This window comes from Juglans microcarpa x Juglans regia, chromosome 1D (genome assembly GCF_004785595.1).
Source record: "Juglans microcarpa x Juglans regia isolate MS1-56 chromosome 1D, Jm3101_v1.0, whole genome shotgun sequence".
Lineage (NCBI taxonomy): Eukaryota > Viridiplantae > Streptophyta > Magnoliopsida > Fagales > Juglandaceae > Juglans > Juglans microcarpa x Juglans regia.
This window is the reverse complement of record NC_054594.1, coordinates 2,813,827-2,835,162: the sequence shown is the minus strand read 5'-3', so window position 1 is coordinate 2,835,162 and position 21,336 is coordinate 2,813,827. Positions and strand designations below refer to the sequence as shown.

At 35.1% G+C, this 21,336-nt stretch overlaps 1 non-coding gene and 1 pseudogene across 1 annotated transcript; one reads left to right on the top strand and one right to left on the bottom strand.

Annotated features, from left to right (window-relative positions):
* Positions 1-166: 166 nt before the first annotated feature.
* Positions 167-21,129, bottom strand: LOC121236373 (annotated as a pseudogene).
* On the top strand, positions 4,966-5,072 carry LOC121243840. Its single transcript, XR_005936304.1, has one exon. It is a non-coding gene; the product is annotated as a small nucleolar RNA R71 (small nucleolar RNA).
* Positions 21,130-21,336: the final 207 nt, after the last annotated feature.

Here is a 21,336-nt window from a genome sequence, read left to right as displayed (position 1 = left end):
AAGTGATCATGAACGTAAAAATGAAACCAGAAAAAAAAATAAACAATGCTGAACCTGAAAAGATATACTGAAGAGAAATAAAAAGGAAAGAACAAAACATAGAAGTGAAACAAATAAAAGCAGAAAAAAAAAGGAAAAAAAAATTAAAGCAAAACTAAAAAATGAGCTAATGATCATGAGAATAAGTTGTATCTTCCAAAAGAATTGAAGTATCCTCATGTGAAAGTTTTGCCAAAAAATGTTTAAGTCGTTGGCCATTGACTTTGAAAGTATTTCCATTTTGAGGATTAGTAATCTCAACAGTTCCATATGAAAACACAGCCTTAACTACATAAGGACCACTCCACCTCGATCTTAATTTGCCTGGAAATAGATGGAGGCGAGAATTGTAAAGTAAGACTTGTTCATTGGGCTCAAAATTCTTTTTCTGGATGTGCTTGTCATGTAACACCTTCATGCGCTCCTTTGACAATTTAGAATTGTAATATGCATCTCGCCTAAGCTCATTCAATTCTGAAATCTGAAATTTCCTCACAGAACCAGCATGGTCAATGGAAAAATTAAATTGTTTAACAGCCCAATATGCCTTATGTTCAAGCTCAACGGGAAGATGACATGCTTTTCCATATACCAAGCAGTAAGGGGACATGTTAAGAGAGGTTTTAAAGGTTGTCTTATAGGCCCAAATTGCATCAGTCAGCCTTAAAGACCAATCTTTTCTGTTGGGTTGACTGTTTTTCTAAGATGTGCTTAAGTTCTCTATTAGCTAATTCAGTTTGCCCATTCGTTTGAGGGTGATATGGAGTGGAAACCTTATGGTGTATACCATATTTTTTCATGAAGGCAGCAAATGGTTTGTTGCAAAAATGAGTTCCATTATCACTAATGATAGCTCTAGGCATGTCAAATCTAGTAAAAATGTTTTCTTTCAAGAACTTAAGCACAACCTTATGGTCATTTGTTTTACATGGGATGGCTTCAACCCACATTGAAACATAATCAACAGCCACGAGGATATACAAATAACCAAACGAAGATGGAAATGACCCCATAAAATCAATCCCCCAACAATAAAAAATCTCAATGACCAAAATGGGTTATAAAGGCATCATGTTTCTCTTAGTGATTGTGCCTAATTTTTGACATGGTTCACAAGTTTTGCAAAAACTCTACGCATCCTTAAACGTATGCGGCCAATAAAACCTACTTTGTAAAATTTTTGCAACGGTTTTATGTGCAAAAAAAATGTCCCCCACAAGCCTGATTATGACAAAAAGAAAGAACAACTTGTATTTCATGATCAGGCACACATTTCCTTATGATTTGGTTAGAATAATATTTAAACAAATAAAGATCGTCATAGAAGAATGACTTTACCTCATGCTTGAATTTTCGTATGTCTTGAGCATTCCAATGGGGTGGAGTTTGTCATGTCATCAAAAAATTAACTATGTCAACAAATCAAGGTAAATTTTCTACTGACATTAATTGTTCATCAAGAAAAGAGTCAAGGATAGGGACAGTGTGCTCATTTTCAGCAAATGTAAGCCGAGACAAGTGGTCGGCGACTACGTTTTCAGCACCCTTCTTGTCTTTGATGATAAGGTCGAATTCTTGGAGAAGAACAATCTATCGGATTAAACGTGGTTTAACATCCTTCTTCGACAATAAGTACTTTAACACTGCATGGTCAGTGAAAACAACCACAGGAGAACCAAAAATATAAGTTCGAAACTTGTCTAATGCAAAAACTACAGCAAGCAATTCCTTTTCTGTGGTAGAATAATTTCTTTGGGCTCCATTTAGAGTTCTACTTGCATAAGAAATGACATGTGGGAACTTATTTCTACGCTGTCCAAGAATAGCTCCTATGGCTACATCGCTAGCATCACACATTATCTCAAAAGGAATAGATCAAACAGGAGGTTGCATGATAGGGGCTGTAGTGAGCAAAATTTTCAGCTTATCAAAAGCATTTTGACAAGAAGAGGTCCATTCAAAAGCAATATCATGCATAAGTAACTCACACAAGGGTTTAGAAATTGAACTAAAATTTTGAATGAATCTCCTATAAAACCCAGCATGCCCAAGAAATGATCTGATTTCTTTTACTGTTTTGGGTATAGGAAGCTTGGAGATAAGCTCGATCTTAGCTTTATCAACCTTAATGCCTCGTGATGAGACTATGTGACCAAGAACTATGCCTTGTTGAACCATGAAATAACACTTTTCCCAATTGAGAAGCAAATGCTTCTCTTCACACCTAGCAAAAACATCTTGTAAGTTAGTCAAACATGCATCAAAAGAACTACCAAACACTGAAAAATCATCCATGAATACTTTCAAACAATTTTTAATTATGTCGCTGAAAATACTAAGCATACATCTTTGGAAAGTAGCTGGTGCATTACATAGTCCAAAAGGCATTCTTCTAAATGTAAAAGTGCCAAACGGGCAAGTAAAAGTTGTTTTCTCTTGATCTTCAGGTGCTATTTCTACTTGGTAAAAATTAGAAAATCCACCAAAAAAAAAAATAGAAATCATGGCCAGCAACTTTTTCTAACACTTGATCAAGAAATGGCAAAGGGAAATGATCTTTCCTAGTGGCGGTATTCAACTTCCTATAATCTATACACATTCGCCAACCAGTAGAAATCCTAGTAGGAATTAGTTCATCTTTTTCATTTTTCACAATGGTAAACCCAAATTTTTTTGGGATTACATGAATGGGACTTACCCACTTGCTGTCTGCAATAGGGTAGACGATCCCCACATCAAGTAGTTTCAAAACCTCTATTTTTACTACCTCTTTCATGGTAGGATTTAGTCTCATTTGCATCTCCCTAGAGACTTTAACATTTTCTTCTAAATAAATCCTATGAGTGCACACAAGAGGGTTTATACCTTTTATATCTGCGATTGTCCACCCAATAGCACCTTTGTGCTGCTTTAAGACTCACATTAGTCTCCCTTGTTGATCATGAGTGAGTTGGGCGGAAATCACCACTGGGAATGTGCTGTCCGAACCCAAAAATGCATATTTCAGGTCATTCGACAATGGCTTCAGCTCTAGTGTTGGGATTTCATTTGCTGAAGGCTTCAAACTTACTGTCAATGGTGGAAGCTGCTCAATTTTTGGCCTCCATCTAGTCTCAAATTTATTTTCTGCATTAAAAATAGGAGAAACATCAATGGGGGTATCATCAGTGATGAGATCACAAATATTTTCTAACTCAAACAGCAGGTTAGTGGGCTGGTATGCCAAATAAGCCTCTTCCTCAAGGATGCTTTCCAACAAATTTACTTCTTGTACATCTTCCAAGTCTTAAGGTTGCCTACAAATATTAAAAATGTTTAGTTCAAGGGTCAAGTTCCCAAAACTCAGCTTTAAAACACCACTCCTACAATTTATTAATGCATTTGAAGTAGTAAGAAAATGTCCCCCAAGAATCACAGGTGCTTGAAAAGAAGATTTTGGTGTCAAGTGAACATTCAACACAACAAAATCTACGGGGTAAAAAAATTTATCCACTTGAACTAAGACATCCTCAACAACTCCTCTTGGCATTTTAATAGACATGTCCGCTAGTTGTAAAATGATAGGAGTTGGTTTTAATTCCTCTAAACCAAATTGCTCATAAACATTATAAGGCAGTAAATTCACACTTGAACCTAGATCTAACAATGCTTGACCAATTTTTGAACTTCCTATAATACAAGCAATTGTTGGTGAACCGGGGTCTTTATATTTGGTGGGGTATTACTTTGAATTATGGTACTGATCTGCTCAGTAAGAAAAGCTTTCTTTTGCACATTTAATTTCTTTTTAACCATACACAAATCTTTTAGAAACTTAGCATATGTAGGAATTTGTTGAATAGCATCCAACAAAGGGATGTTAATCCTAACTTACTTGAGTATTTCTAAAATTTCAAATTGGTGTTTGTCTTTGTGCAGAGGAACCAATGTTTGAGGAAAAGGAGTAGGTACAGGACATGAAATCTTTTCAGTTTCATTTTCAGTTTCACTTTATTCAAACTCACACTTTTCAGCCTCATTTTGTACAGGTTTAGAGGCCTTACCAGTCTTGTCTGAACATTGAGTTGGAATGTTCACCACGCTACCATTTCTCAAAGTAGTGACTGCCTTCACTTGCCTAACATTTGAACTCTCAACCGCTCTTTGAGGTGGCTGACTTTGTGGATTGGGTTGAGGTTGTGCAGGAAATTTTCCTTTTTCTTGAGAGCTCCATGCCATAGTCATCTTTGTAAGTGTGCTCCGAATGTCATTTATCGCTTGAGAGTTTTGATTGTTGATTGTTGCTTGACCTTGCATAAACTGCTGCAAGGTGTTTGACAATTGTTGTACCGTCTCCTCAAGTCCTTTCATTTGCATTGGAGGTGCTTGAATTGTGAGTTGAGAGGGTCCCGAAGCCAAGGCTGCTGGATCTACTTGCTGGTCATTCCTCCACCCAAAATTTGGGTGGTTTCTCCATCCTGAATCGTAAGAATTAGAGTAAGAACCAGAATACGGTTTATGTAGCATATTTACAGCATTAGATTGATCCTACAACACCTCTTTGAATGCGGGGATCATGAGACACTCATTAGTTGAATGCCCATGATCCTCACATATGCCACACTTCTCAGAATTTTTATGGACAGCATGCACTTCATTCACCTTTTTCAATTCCATGGCTTTCATTTTTCTAGACAACAAGGTTAATTTAGCATGCAAATCATCATCTTCCTTTAAAGTATATTTTCCATGACCAGGCTCAACTTGCCTAGACCTGTCATGCACATTAGTTGTGTCCCAAGATTGAGCATTTTTAGCAAGGTAATCAAAATATTCAAATGCTTCGGCTCTTTGTCGAAAAATTCTACATTACATATGGTTTGTACAAATTGGCACATTTTAGGTGTCAAACTTTCATAAAAAAAACTTATCACACGACAATTTTCATAACCATGATGGGGAAAAGCATTCAAAAGATCTTTGAACCTTTCCCAACTTTGATAAAAAGTTTCAGAATCTTTTTGGGTAAAGTTCATGATTTGTCTTTTGAGTGCATTTGTCCTATGTATTGGAAAGAATTTCTTCAAAAATTCAGTTTGCATTTCCTGCCATGTGCCTATGGTTCTAGGTTTCAATGAATTTAGCCACGTTTTAGCCTTATCTTTCAAAGAAAATGGAAACAACTTTAGTCTAACAACCTCTTCAGTGCATGTCCGATCCATGAATGTAGAACAAACCTCTTCAAACTCTTTGATATGAAGGTAAGGGTTCTCAGATTCCATGCCATGAAAATGTGGAATTAATGGAATCATTCCAGGTTTGAAATTAAAGGCATTTACATTCAAATGTTGTATTATGCATGAGGGTGTGCTAGTTCTGATAGGTTGTAAATAATCTCTAAGTGTCTTGTTCTGATTTACTACTTCCCTATCATGATTCTTATTTTCAGCCATGGTGCTATTAGTGTCAGAAGATGACTCAATAGAAAGTGATTATGAGGTAAAAGACGCTTGTGATTCTGTCCTAACCAACCGAGAAGTATGGTCCCTAGTCCAACCAGTCGTACAAACAAGAACAGAAAATAAAAGAATATGCAAGACAAACAGAAGAAAAAAAATAAAGTAAAATAAAATAAAGAAGAATGTCACCCAAGCTGTGAAGAGGTTCTCAGCACTACAAACGTCTTCTCAACAATTTGAGAATGCTTTGATAAACACCAGTTGTCCCCGGTAACGGCGCCAAAAACTTGATGGCTTTCTAAATATGTCTTCCAAGTGCAGAAGCTATCAAAGTAGTACATGGATGAGTTCCATGGTCATTCCACAGGGACAATAGTATTCATGCTGAGCAAGCATATAATGAAGTGTATTTTGTGTGAGGAGCTTGTTGGTGAAAGGGCTATTTATGCAACAAAGAAAAGAAACAAGAAAAATATATTTATGTACTGATTTGAAGTGTATTAATGAAGAGTGGTTGGGATCTTTTCTGTATTTGTTGAATAATTTTCTGAATGCTTGTAGACTTAAAAATAATGGAAATAGAAAGAAATGAGAAAAGAAATTGAATACTAGATAATTGAGTGCAAGTAATGTAGAGATTGCAGTAATATCAAAGAAAGTGACACAATATGTCAAACACTTGGGCTACAAGTGTCTTCAGCCCAGCATTTTATCTCCAGTATAAAGTATCTATAGAGTGCAAATAAATTTACTATAAAAACTAACGATGAAAAATCTTGAAAATATTACCAACTTTCTGTTGTGCCTTACGTCAACAGGAACAAGAGTTTTTGGTTTTGACTTATCTCAACAAAATCAACTTGCAAAACTATAAAATAGATTTTTATCATATCAGAATCACTCTAATAAGTAGTTTAGTGCAAGAGAATCCATATCTTGTAGCTCAAGCTGTAAACTTAGCCTAACATCATTCTCTCAAGGAAATAGAAAATAAAACAATTAAACTCAAACTCATAAACGAGTGCTCTGTGCATCACAAAACTGCCAATAAAATTTCAGAATCTCTACTATTAAGGAAATAAAATCATCTCCAACCCCAAAAAACTGCAAACGAAAAATCCACTAGAAGAAAAAATAGAAGAATGAGAAGAGACGGCGCACAACAAAAATCTTTTCTTTATACTCTACATCCCTTTTTGCATTTTGCGTCTCCTCTCTACATTTTACCCAGTGTTCGTGTGAGTGGGTCTGCCCGTGTGTGTGAAGTTGCGCCCTTGAGGTCCCCGTTTCAGCCTTCCTGTTTCGCGTCTCCAACCATGCATTTTGAGTCGCCCTGCTGTGAGGCCATGATACCTCTCTGTAACTCATTACCGTGTCCCTACAGTGTGCGTCCATTCAAGGTCCTGCAGTTCGAATCGTCAGCTCCTGCCCGCGTCTTCAGCCCATATCTCCAGCCCCTGCTGTCTCGCATGATTCCCCCTGCAGTGTGTCTTCTTGAGCTGCTCGATCTAGGTCCATGCGTTGCACGTCTCCAATCTTTTCCTCTGCAGTGCACTGCTCTGCACCTCAGTCCCGTGTGTGAGTTTCTAGTGCCTTCTTTTGGATGTTGCCGTGCCAGTTGGGTAATTCCAAGAATACCCATGTGTTTTAACATCTTTCCCTTAATATCGTGCAACATAAATAAGATGTGAGAGAAGTAAAATTTTGTGGTCTTAATTTTGGTGTGGACTAACAGCAATACAACTCTTTTCAAGTGCAAAATACCAAAATTTAACATTGAGTCAAAATTACTACATAATTAAGTGCTTAATTCCTATTTTGGTTAAACAATTCATTCACTTTAGCAGCTTAATCATATAGTTTTTGACACTTTATCAATAACCTGACAAAAATGCAAGACGAGACAAGAAACCACAATTCATTTCATGATAAAAATAAGTAAATGAATAAAAAGAAGCTAATTTCAAGTCCACAGCAAGAATGATTAAGGATTTACAGAAGTGCCTAACTAACTCCTATGTGGATAAAATAGTACAAAGAACTATAACCTAACCAGGTATGTGTTGCAAAGCGGAATTGAGAAAAGTTGTCTCGTGCCATGAGAACAAGCACTGTTGGGTTTGCATTTCCACCACGAAGTTGGGCCGCACTTGGGCGGTGGGGGTGGATTTTTTGTATATCATGCCTTCTTCCTGTACAAACGCCAATCCTTTGGTAACTTCTTGAATCTTGCATTTCCACGAAGAATTTGAACGTTCATTTCTTTGCATGTATTTCCTCTTTCGAGGATAAACTCAAACACACATTGGTCTTTAGGTTGTACAGCATTCTTCTCTACAAAATAAGACCACCCATTAGCAATCATGATTCGACCATTCGATCTTTCAACAATTTTCATAGGGCACTTCTCTTCATTCGGACCGCGAATTACGACTTCTTGCTTCAACTTAATGTTATATGCATTCACCACTGATCTACGAACACACTGCAGCCATAACCAATGTCATGAGAAATCTATTCTTTCAAACATTTACAGAAAGCATGTGGACCTGACATAACTAGTTAACTCGCAATAGCAAGAGAATTATTTGATATAAACAACATATATGGCAATGATGAATTAAAAAATAATTATGAATTTGGAGGTTCTGATACAAATATGAGTATATTCCAAGAAAAGAAATCAATTTTGGTTCTCTCCGACAATTTTAAAAAATGACTAGTTCCTGCCTTCCAAAAAAGATGAATCAGATGAAACAATAACAAATAATGAGCATTCATGTTACATCCAGCTCAGCTTCTACTCCACTCAATCAAGATGACACCGCCAAATGTTCCTAAATTTAAAGTATCCTATAAGCATTACACCTAATACATTTATTATATTTTCTCTTTTGGTATGTAAAGATATCACATTTTATCAAAAAGCACTAGAAGCACAACATAAGTACACTAGGGATATACTGTAACGATCCAGGGAAAGCACTAACCATATTTGAGCTTTAACCCCAGAAAGACAGTCAATTTGAAGCTTCCCTAAAATTAGGTATAAACCTAGTTTCACCTAGAAAGTAGCCAATGTGGGATTTTGCACACATGACTACCTTTAATGTAGGTTATATATATTCACAATGTGGGAATAAGGAAAGGGACAGCCAATCACTACAACAAATTTGAGATTTTGGGATGAAATTATTTAGGGACGAAATTTTTTTTCATCTCTAAAAGTCATTTTTTGAGACGAAATTTAAATTTCGTCCCAAAAAATCGATGAATTTAGAAAATCGTTTGAACGTCAAAATAACCGTTCGAACAGTATTTTCTGTGACGAATTAAATCGTCCCAAAAAAATTTTTCCGTTCGAAAGTGAAAAAATACGTTCGAACAGTAAAATTTGGCAGATAATTACTTTATTATGGCGGGGAAAGTTCAAAAACGTTCGAACGAGAATTTGTTGTGTTCGAACGGAAAATATTTGGTGGTAAATCCTGGCGGGAAGGTTTCTAAACCGTTCGAACGGAATATATTTAGTTAGAACATATTCAAGCACCACATTTATACATTCGAAGGTATAATATTAATCTCGGTACGAAACTCAAAATATAAAAAATATATATCATATATACAAATTCATTAATTAATTTTATGTAATTATTTTTAAAATATTTTAATAATTTCTTTTACGTTAAATAAGATTTTTAGTTAAATAAATATTATCAACCACATATATATTAATCGACCAAATAAAGCAAATTATCAAAATGCCATATATATTGTTCATAATTACAACAAAAGAAAATACGAATAAAAGATAAAAACTATTGTGATGCGAGGTCTCTACACACATCCTCGACTGCAGCTAATTGTGTCTCTACCTGTGTCAGTCGAGCACTAACTGTGACCTGAGTTGCATTATTGGCATTAATCACTGTACGTAACTCATTAACCTCTGTACGTAACCCAGAGACGGTAGCCATAATCTCTGTACGCAACTCAGACATGGCAGTATGCACTGCAGTATGCACTGCATCAATCACTGCTGATGTGTGTACGCTGATCTCAGCAAGCAATATGTCAGCCATCTCCCCGCGAATATATGTGCGTGATGTCTCAGCCTGTGTAGATGTCTCACAAGCCGATACTCCAGTATCTCCCGGCTGCGCATCTCTCTGAATCTCAGCCCTGTCAGGAACAGCCCCACGAAAATGAAATCTAGAGTGTCCCGTGCTCCGTGATAGGGTGGTGCTGTTGATCGGTGCCATCGGAAATCGGGAACGCTCGGCAGGTTCGGACACAATCCCGGCATGTAGCAAAAATCGAGTGATGAGGATCCCAAACGGAAGTATATCTGTCGTAATGAACCGTGCCTCTGATTGGATTCTCTCAAATATATAACCAACGAGGTCGATCGGGATGCCACGAGCGACCCGTATCATAAATCTCGCTCGATCCATGCCGACCTCCGTCTTGTGCTGCTGTGGGTCAATATTATTGGCAATGATCAAATTCATAATCTTGAAGAAAGAAGATAAATCTGCCTGCCTAATACTCTTGGAGCCATCGTACACTGGAGCATCTGGACCAACAATCAAGTCCCTGACCTCGTGATCAGCAAGTGTATCGATCTCATCTGTGTAATCTAGTCCCTCGTCCTGAGACATAGCTGCATCACCTGAAGGACCAGACTCTCTAGGCGGCAGGTTTGGATAGGCATCAAGAAGCCTAGGAATACCCAGATATACAGTGAGTCCGTCTGCTGAAAATATAACAGGAGCTCCTCGGACACAGATCCTATATGCCCCTCCATCGTCTGGGCTAGCAGCACCGAGCTCTTTATAGAACTCAGTAACGATCTCAATGAAGGAAACGAGCTCCATTCCTTCTTCTCGCTGATTTAAGATTGGTGCCCAACCACGATCATTGAATACTGATGGGAGGGAATGACCCTCCCATATAAGAGCGACAAAATCAGACAGTTTTACCTGTCGCTCAAGTAAAACGGTCCGCTCTCGAACTGTTTGGATGGAAGGTTCTCCTGATCTACCACGTTTACGGCCCCGATAAGACATTATTATGATCCTGAAATTTTAAAAATAAAATATACATTCAAGATTAGTGATAAAATCTAATTACGACTAAAATATTTACAAAATTATATACTAATAGCAATTTAATAAATTAATTGATAGAACATATAATCAATTAAACGATGAAAACAATTTAATAAGCTAATAACATGTTATGGAATGAATTTAATAATTAGCGTTCGAACGTCTAAATATATGGTCGAACGGACAATTAAAAACGTTCGAACGTGTCGATCAAGTTCGAACGTACAGGTTTACCCGTTCGAACGGATTGGTTAATACCGTTCGAACGTAAAACAGATCTAACTCGGCCATGGCTGAGTCAACTCAGTGGCCATGAAAATACTCAAAAATTAATCGATTCCGTGGTTTCTTCGACTAAAAACAAAGTACTCTTCATTTCTAAACATCCTACGATAGATTTATGATGTTCTACGGTAATTATTGATGAAAAAAATGCAATTTTAAAAAAAAAACAAATAAAACCATAAAATTATAAAATAAACGGTAAAATGAGTTTGAAAATACATACCTTTACTTGGGAGGAAAAGTGATTGACGTATGTGCTGATCACGACGGCAGACGGTGGTGAATGTAGTGCGTTCAAACGTTTTCTCGCTTTTTCAAACGGTGTCGACGGCGGCATGAGAAGGAGCTGCCTGCGATAACTTATACGTGCATAACCGTTCGAACGTTAATAGTTAAAGTTCGAACGTTAATATAAAACCGTTCGACCATTACTATTTCACGTTCGAACAGAAGTTTTGTAAGTTTATTAAAAATATATTAAATGTATACTATATTTATATTCCTATAAATTGTTATAATATATATACTATTATAGTAGATTATATATACTGTAATATATATGTAATATTATAATATATATTATGATAGTAGAATACTTTAAATGAAAGCATAATAACTTATAAAATATTTTTTTATAGTATAATAGTAATATATCATAATACTTTACTATCAAAGTGTTATATATGAGATATTAATTTGTATATAGTACCATATAATAGCATGTAGTGCTATATGGTATGAGTTTATACTTAACTAATATATGTCATATTATATATTCCATTATACTTTACCAACTAAAGTTATATATGATATTATACAACATATATATATAGAGTATAGCTTACTAATATACTATCATCTTATAAATTTCTCTACACTTTATTATATGACCTTAGTATATTTGAGGCTATATATATGTGAGTATATATTACTAATACATATGATCTTAATAATACATATGATAGTATAGGTCACTACATATATGATAATATATATTACTATATATATATACTATATATTTAGTATAGATTACTATATATATGATAGTATATATTACATTATATATGATAGTATATATAACTAATACATATGATGTTATAGTACTTTTCATTTAATGATGAAAAAAGTTATATTTAAACATAAAGGATATGTGTTCAAACGGTACTCGTAAACCGTTCGAACACATATGTTAACGTTTGAATGTAAAAAAACATTCAAATGGACAAGGCAAATGGCGGGAAAACATCCCGCCAAAAACAAGACAGCTGGATTACCGTTCGAACGTAATTTGTTATAGTTCGAACGGATTATTGCAGTGGTGGGAAAATATCCCGCCAATTAAACTATAGTATCATCTAATATGTCTATATATTAATGTTGTTCTTTTATTCAAAAGGTGTAATGAAAAAAAATATAAATAAACATTTACAATACCGTTTGAACAGTTAGAAATTAAAGTTCGAACTGTTAATTTTCGAGCGGTAATAAATCAATAACGTTCGAACATACTTTTGTTACGTTCGAACGTGAAAATTAGGAGGGAATTTTCTCATGCTTAATATTTTCACGTTCGAACGGTTAGTAAATAACCGCTCGAACATGAAATGTTCTTCAAAAACACGACAGAACCTCACAATTCTGTTTCTCTCCTCCTGCGGTCGCTCCGTGTGGTTGCCCGAAGATTACCCCTTCGCATATCAGAGGTATTTTTTCTCAAACTAGCCCTTAAGCTCAAAAAAATTGTTCATCTCACTCCATTATTCTCGGATTATTACTTGTAGGATAGTTTGTGATTATTCTCGGATTATTTCCTTTTCATCTTCAAAAATTTAGGTATTTCTTTTAAAATAGAAATGTATGGTTTGAACTTAATATTTTGCAATGTTAGAAAGTTGTATGCTTTGAGATTGTTGTTTGTGTTTGTTAGAGTTTGGGATTAATGGAGTTTTCGGCGTTGTTGAAGGCGACTGGAATCTGGAATGAATACGTTCGAACGGGTTCGGATTACCGTTCGAACGTATTAATTTTGTTCGAACATAGGTTCTCATAGTTCGAACGGATAATGACATTACATCAATAACGTATACAGAATACGTTAGGTTTGGTATGGTTATAAATTATATGTACTACTAAATCACAAATAATTAGGACCAACTACCATTTAATATTGTTAATTCTAAATAAATAAAATTAATATTCAAATTAAAATACTACTAAATTTTTAAATTAAAATAGAATTAGTTAAGATTTAATAATACTTAAATACTTAAAGATAAATTAATAAGTTTGATATTCAAATTAAAATACTACTAAATCTTTAAATTAAAATAGAAATAGTTAAGATTTAATAATACTTAAATACTTAAAGATAAATTAATAAGTTTAATATTCAAATTAAAATACTACTAAATCTTTAAATTAAAATAGAAATAGTTAAGATTTAATAATACTTAAATACTTAAAGATAAATTAATAAAATTAATATTCAAATTAAAATACTACTAAATCATTAAATTAAAATATAAATAGTTAAGATTTAATAATACTTAAATACTTAAAGATAAATTAATAAGTTTAATATTCAAATTAAAATACTACTAAATCTTTAAATTAAAATAGAAATAGTTAAGATTTAATAATACTTAAATACTTAAAGATAAATTAATAAGTTTAATATTCAAATTAAAATACTACTAAATCTTTAAATTAAAATAGAAATAGTTAGATTTAATAATACTTAAATACTTAAAGATAAATTAATAAAATTAATATTCAAATTAAAATACTACTAAATCTTTAAATTAAAATATAAATAGTTAAGATTTAATAATACTTAAATACTTAAAGATAAATTAATAAGTTTAATATTCAAATTAAAATACTACTAAATCTTTAAATTAAAATAGAAATAGTTAAGATTTAATAATACTTAAATACGTAAAGATAAATTAATAAAATTAATATTCAAATTAAAATACTACTAAATCTTTAAATTAAAATATAAATAGTTAAGATTTAATAATACTTAAATACTTAAATATAAATTAATAAAATTAATATTCAAATTAAAATACTACTAAATCTTTAAATTAAAATATAAATAGTTAAGATTTAATAATACCTACTAATTAAGTTTTTATTGTATTGTTGTATAAATAATATGTTGTTATTGTTTGACATATATTAGCATATTTTACATTGTTTGTTCATCAAAATAAACCTTAGACCCGTTCGAGAATTATCAATCCGGATGCATGCTTGATTGATAACTCTTGAATTGTCCAGAGTGGACAGTTTGGGATTGTAAGATCATTCTCGCAAACTATAGAACTATATCTGTTGTCGTCCAACATTATGATTTTGGTAGATTCATCCATTGTTCTCTGGATATGCAGTTTCGGTGATGGTGCAACGACGTGTTAATCGTCAGTGCACACAACCAAACGAGCATATTTGGAGAACTATGGGGAGATACTGCCGAAATTTTGTTGGACGTGACAGATAATAGATCATAGGATGGCGACTATGATCTTACAATACCGAACGGGATAGGACCAACTACCCAGTAAAAGGTGGCATACTCATTAATTGGTACATGATACATAGTTGTTTGCTGATGCATTACAATATTGTTTGTAATGAATATAGTCGGCATGGATAAGAGTTGGATGAGAGTTAGCGATCGATTGGGTCAGAATTACAATGTATATGCTGAAGGTGTTAAGAAATTCTTGGAGTTTGCATTGGGTACATGTGATAGTGATGGACGTATCATATGCCATGCAGAGAATACAGGAATTTGCGTTCTCATAAGATAGACTTGGTGAGAGGGCATCTGTCTGTCAAAGGTATTGATAAGGGTTATACTGATTGGGTCTTACACGGTGAACCATATCCAACTTCATTTGAAGCTCCACATGAAGAAGAAGAGATCGATGAAGATGTATAACCAGAGATTGTTGGAGATGATTACGATGAGGATATGGAGGAAATGTTAGGTGACATCGGTGCGGGAATGTTTATGAATGAAGGTGACACGGACACATCAAGCTCAAATGATGAGGGCCATAACACTTTTGCACGCTTGTGGAATGATTCACAGCGTGAGCTATATCCAGGATGCATAAGACATAGTAAGTTGTCGTTTACCGTAAGATTGCTTCACATAAAATCAATGTGTCGATTATCTATTAAGGCAGTCAATATGTTACTTGAGCTGTTTAAAGAGGCACTGCCAACAGACAATACTTTACCTCGTAACTTCTATGAAGCAAAAAAGTTGAAACGAGGACTCGGATTTGATTACAATATAATACATGCATGTAAGAATGACTGCATATTATTTTGGCGAGAGAATGAGCAGTTGAACGAGTGTCCTATATGCCACGAGTCAAGATGGACATCGGACAAGGCAAATGTTCCGCAAAAGGTCATACGCCACTTTCCATTGATACCTAGATTACAACGATTATTTATGTCACGCGCAACGGCTGTAGATATGACATGGCACTCATCAGACAGAGTAAGGAACGATAATATTTTGTCACATCTTGCTGACTCCCAGGTGTGGAAGGAATTTGATCAGGAACACCCATGGTTTGCTAAAGAACTGCGTAACGTAAGACTTGGGTTGGCAACAGATGGATTTAATCCTTTTGGGAACATGAGTACTAGTCATAGTACTTGGCCAGTTGTACTTATGCCGTATAATCTACCACCGTGGAAGTGTATGAAAGATCCATATTTCATGATGAGTTTGCTCATCCCAGGTCCGAGGTCACCGGGAAATGATATAGACATACACTTACAGCCATTGATTGCAGAATTGAAAGATTTGTGGGAGAATGGGGTTGTCACATTTGATTCGTCAACAGGCAAGTCGTTCAAGATGCATGCTGCGGTGTTGTGGACAATAAATGATTTTCCAGCTTATGGGAATTTGTCAGGTTGGAGTACTAAGGGGAAAATGGCATGTCTAACTTGTGACAAATATACCAAATCTGAATGGCTTACGTACGGGAGGAAATTATGTTTCATGGGTCATCGTCGATTTTTACCTGGTGACCATAGATGGCGTGGAAATTCTAGAATGTTTGATGGAACTGTTGAATGGGGCCAACCTCCACCATATTTGTCTGGCGAAGATGTACTTGCACAATTTATAAATGTTGGTTGTAATGAATTTGGTAAAAAACAACGAAAGAGAAAACGAGCTACGAATGAGTTGAATTGGACAAAGAAGAGTATATTTTTCGAACTCCCGTACTGGTCGAAGTTAAAATTGCGACATAGCCTTGATGTTATGCATATTGAAAAAAATATTTGCGAATCCGTAGTGGGAACATTGATGTCAATTGAAGGAAAAACAAAGGATACAATAAACTCAAGGAAGGATTTGAAGTGGTTGGGAATAAGACGGGAAATGCAGTTGCAAGAAAATGGTTCGTCTGTCTACATGCCGATTGGGTGGTATACATTATCAAGGAATGAAAGGGTTACATTTTGTGAGTGGCTAATGAAGATCAAATTACTGAACGGTTATGCCTCGAATCTAACAAGGTGTGTGAGAACAAATGATTAGAAAATAACTGGATTAAAAAGTCATGATTATCATGTTTTCTTACAGCATATCTTGCCGATTGGTATCCGTGGGTACTTGACCAGAGATGTGCGCGTGGCTTTGACTGAGTTGGGTGCATTTTTTAAATACTTATGTGCTAGGACGTTGAATGTAGAAGCTTTGGATCGAATGGAACGAGAAATTGTCATAATATTGTGTAAGCTAGAAAATATTTATCCACCGTCATTCTTCGATGTCATGGTTCACCTAGCCGTTCATTTGCCACTTGAGGCTCGACTTGTAGGACCAGTTCAATATAGATGGATGTATCCCATTGAACGATTTCTTGGAAAGTTGAAACGTACAGTGGGTAACAAGGCCCGTCCAGAAGGATCAATTGCAGAAGCATATATTGACGATGAGTGGCATACCTTCTGTTCCAAATATTTCCATGGAGTTGACACTCGGTTTGATCGGCCAGAAAGAAACTTTGACGTTGACCGAGCAAGACAACGGAATATATTTTCTGTGTTTTCCCAACAAGTTCGTCCAATTGGTGCAGTGCGTGGTTATGAATTGTGTGGAAGAGAGTTCGAGAAAGCTCAGTGGTACGTGTTGAACAATTGCCCTGAGATAGAGAACTACTTGAAGTAAGTTATAACTTTTTCTTAATTTAAATTGCCTCATTAATTTTAAAAAAATACAAAATATAAAATATTTGTGGTAATCATCAATTTCAGTGATCATATTAACGTGCTCAAGGAACTAGGAGTAAATGATATAAACCAAAAACATGAAGAGGAGTTGCCAAGATGGTTTGAAGAACGGGTAATGAAATTACATATGCGTTACTCAATAACAAATGAAAAATTATTAATTTCAACTTTGATATAGTATACGTTTTACTCAATATGTAGGTTGTACAATTGCATGCGAATAATCCAAATGATATATCTGATGAACTGTATGCATTGGCGCGTGGCCCATCGAGATGCGCTGCTCGATTTTCTGCATGTATTTCTCGGGGAAGTAGGTATCACACACTGGATCGAGATTGTTATAGGAAAACCCAAAATAGTGGTGTCCTAGTCGAAGGAAGTCATGATGGAGAAAATATTGATTTCTATGGGGTTATTGTCGATATAATTGGAATGAAATATTTGGGAGAGCTTGCGGTGTATCTGTTTAAGTGTGATTGGTGGGATTTAAGCAATCCTCGTACTGGAGTCCGTGATGATGAATATTTTTTGAGTGTTAATACATCAAAAAAATGGTATGAAGATGATCCTTTTATTTTGGCTTCTCAAGCATCTCAAGTATTCTACTTAGATGACCCGAAGTTAGGAAATCAATGGCGAGTAGTTCAAAAATATTCTCCAAGAAATATATATGATGTTATCCCTCAGGCGGAAGGACAAGATGAAGAAGAAGATGACTCTTCTACTCAAGAAGCATACCAAGAGAGTCAACCAGCCTTAAATTTGTTTGTGGATTTGAGCCAGTATGAGATGATTCCATTAAATAGAGAAGATATTGAGGCTGAAATTGTTGATGCGACAGTTGAGGAAAATGTTGAATCATCTTAAGTATATACAGATGATGAGAGCGAATTGTCAAATGAAACTGATACAGATTCTGATTGACCAATTATGTGTTAACATTACACTTGATGACAAATATTTTACTTATTGAATGTATCAGTAGTTTGAAATTATGCCGCCAAAGAGGAAGGAAGTTCGCAACCCATCTCCACCTGTTCCTAGCTCTCCTTCATTGTCACCATTAGAGATTATTAGAGATTGATTTTACAGAACAAGGTAAAAATCTAATACTCATAAAAGCTATTAATTAAGGTCCTATAATCGAGATATAAATGAAATTGATTACAATGTTATATTTTATAGAATTTACAGTACAATCTCGTCAAGTTCGAGGCACCACTAGAGGAGTGACGTTGGAAAAATATCGGAAGGTGGGTAAGATCAAGGTTAACATTCCTGACGAACATACTGGGGGCGAAGAACAACCAGCAGCTTGGCTTGCATCACATGTGGGTGCTCTTACACGAACTTACGCACCTTTGGCAACGACTTCATGGAAGAAAGTCCCCCAATATGTTAAAGAGCTTATCAAGAAGCGTTGTTTGGTAATGTTTAAAACATTGATTTAGTAGAATAAATTTCTATATTTTACTTAAATTTAGAATATTATAAATGATAATGTGTTTGTGACTATTTTTTTAAGGATGATTTCGAATTAAATTTTGGTCGGAGAGAAGAGCGTAAGACTGTGGAAGAGCTTATGGGTAATGCATTCCGCAAATATAAGGCGAGGTGTCATGAGTATTATAATAAGTTTGAGAAGAAGGAAGATGCACGCCAACATCCTTTCCAGGATGTCCGACCTTCTGAGTGGGAAAAACTTTGTGACATGTTTGAGGATCCATCATATCAGGTATAATGAAATTTAATTATTTTACTTGTCCTATCTGTCATTTCGCTTCATCATATTTTCAATTTCTTTGCAGGAGCGAAGTTCTATAAACAAAACAAATAGATCAAAATTGAAGATTAATCATCATGCAGGCTCAAGATCTTTCCATCGCCTTTCTAAGAAATTTGTATTGCTATTTTTTTTATTGGATATAGTTAATTATTTGGATGAATCATAATGACTTTATATCTTAACACATTTATTGTAGCAAGATTCAGATACTAATTATGATCTGACAAAATTATATGCTACATCGCACACTGATCGTAATGGAGAGTGGACTCATCCTGATGCCCGTGAAAATTATGTAAGTTTTATAACCTGTTTTAATTAAATATATTAGAATATTTATGACGATATTAATTCTTTATCTTATATATGGCTAGGATAAAATGATTGCCCTACGTGCTGAATCTGCGTCAGATCAAAATTCCTCAACAAGTGATATTGAGATTTTTACACAAGTCCTGGGTCAACGTTCGGGATATTTGAGGGGTTTGGGTCGTTGTGTAAAGCCTGGTCCCTCTTCCTCTTCTTCTGGGAATGCATCTATGACTTCTATAGCGCTAGAGAATGCGAATTCCAGAATCGAAGAATTGACTGCAAGACAGCATGAGTTAGAGGCTCAATTGGCAAAACAAGCAGATATGGAGATGCGCCTCAAACAACATGAAGAAGAACAAGAAGAGTTCAGAAGATAGATGCAACTCCAAATGCAGCAGCTTATGCAACAGTACAGGCCTCCAAGCAACTGATGGATTTTGGGATTATCTATTTATGTACGAACAATGCCCGTCTCGACTGTTATTTATTTAGTTTGCGCTTATTTTAACACTTTTGTGAGTGTTAAACAGTTTCTAATGTATTTTTTCAAATAGTATAAATGTCTATTTGGTTTTCTATTATTGATTTAAATTAAAGAGACATCGTTCGAACGAACGTAAAACGTTCGAACTCTATGTAACGACAATAGCGTTCGAACGTAAACGTAATGTTCGAACGAAATTTATGTTCGTAGAGTTCGAACAATCACACAACGTTCGAACGTAAATAATTTCAGTCGTGTTCGAACATAGCCTATACCGTTCGAACTTATATACCGTTCGACCTGACCATTTAACGTTCAAACACAAAGACAATTCATAACGTTCGAACGAATTCATGTGTGTTCGAACATATTTCGAAATCGTTCAAACACGTCACTACTGTTCGAACTTAAAATTTTTTCCGTTCGAATTATTTTCTAGGACGAATTTAAACCGTGACAAAAAAAATTTTCGTTCGAACGTGTTCGAACGGTTTCCTTCAATTTCGTCCCAAAAGAAATTTTTTGGGATGAAATGGTGATTTTCGTCCCAAAATACCTTTTGGCACAGTGATATTGGAACGACTTTGGGATGAATTTTTTTCGTCCCAAAAATTTTTTTGGGACGAAAATTTTCGTCCCAAAAGACCATTTCTGTTGTAGTGAATAGATTTCCAAGTAATTAAAAAGTGAACAAACACCAAATAATATCATTGTGATACCAATTTGACTCAAATAAAACGATACTTTCCACATCTAATCTTATGATCCACAACCAAAATCCCAATAACCTTCTCACTCTTCCTCCAATTTCCAAATAAAAATACCTCAATAATTCAGAAAAAAGTATATATGCATCTCCTAGGCAGTGCACTCCATCGTTGATCCTTGCACCCAAAATATATCATCTGAAAACCATTCTGAACCCTCACCTCTCCATATATCAAAATCCCAATGTACCATATGGACATTGCAAATACAAGACCAGAAAACTCACCAAGGTATATCGCATAAATTTAGAAATGGATGTAACGAAATATGGATTCTTTGGTGCAACAACTTGGGCAACTTTAGGGCACTTGTTTTGTTCAAGATTTGCTTAAGCAATTCTTCTTGATTTTATGTCGATTAGCTTTTGATGAAACTGCAAGCATACAATTTCTAAATACATAATTTGTATTCAAAAACAAAAAAAACAATGGGAGAAAGCAACTAGTTGAGAGTAATAAGTGTTAAGTACAACTCACCTCCTGCCTCTTCATTGGTCTTGAGACCTATCTGCAAAAGCTTTCGTTTGCCACCACGAGTCAATCTACCACAAGTCTGCTCTGCTGTAGAATCTTCATCAGGGGTCAGACATGGAAGAGTCTTGCCCGTAGCTTCAGCTTCGTACTTCATGCATCCAGTTATATTGAATATCTTGACTTTAAACACATTACTTCTATTGAATTTGAAAATTAGAAAGTCCCCAAATTCCAGAGAATGATCACTTGCAAACTGTTGCCAGCCACACTTAAAACACAAGCGGCTGCCAATTTGGTCCAGCTCAACAGGCCAAGAGTTTCCAGTATGATCAATGAGAATGGCCTTCTTTGGTATGTTTCC